A 418-nucleotide genomic window follows, 5' to 3' on the forward strand; every position below is an offset into this window, starting at 1 on the left:
TTGGCTTGGTTCTCCTGGTGGTTGATGTTCTTACGTGGCCTAAAATGGGAACCAGCTTTCACCTTGCAGTGATCTCCCCCCACCCCAAGGAGGGGTGTCCATAGCAATGCTGAAGCCAGATGCCACCACACCTCTGGCTTTTGACAGGAACCTCTCCACACACACCCATTTCCATGTGAGAAGCACACCGTTTTGAGGGTCTTCAACTCCCATCTTTTCAAGGTGTATTCTCTTTCTTCTGAGTGTGATGATGTTAGACCAGGTCTCCATTATGTCCCCCAATCCCTAAGTCCAGTCAAGAGGTGATCATTCTAGTCTTGGATCAATACAAAACATCTGACAGAGCTTCCTGTGGTCCCAAATATAGTTAACTGTGAGTATTTCACAGGTCTCAGTCACTCCTGCAGACAAGGAGCAA

This window comes from Propithecus coquereli, unplaced genomic scaffold, assembly GCF_000956105.1.
Source record: "Propithecus coquereli isolate 6110/MARCELLA unplaced genomic scaffold, Pcoq_1.0 Scaffold1, whole genome shotgun sequence".
NCBI classification, from domain to species: domain Eukaryota; kingdom Metazoa; phylum Chordata; class Mammalia; order Primates; family Indriidae; genus Propithecus; species Propithecus coquereli.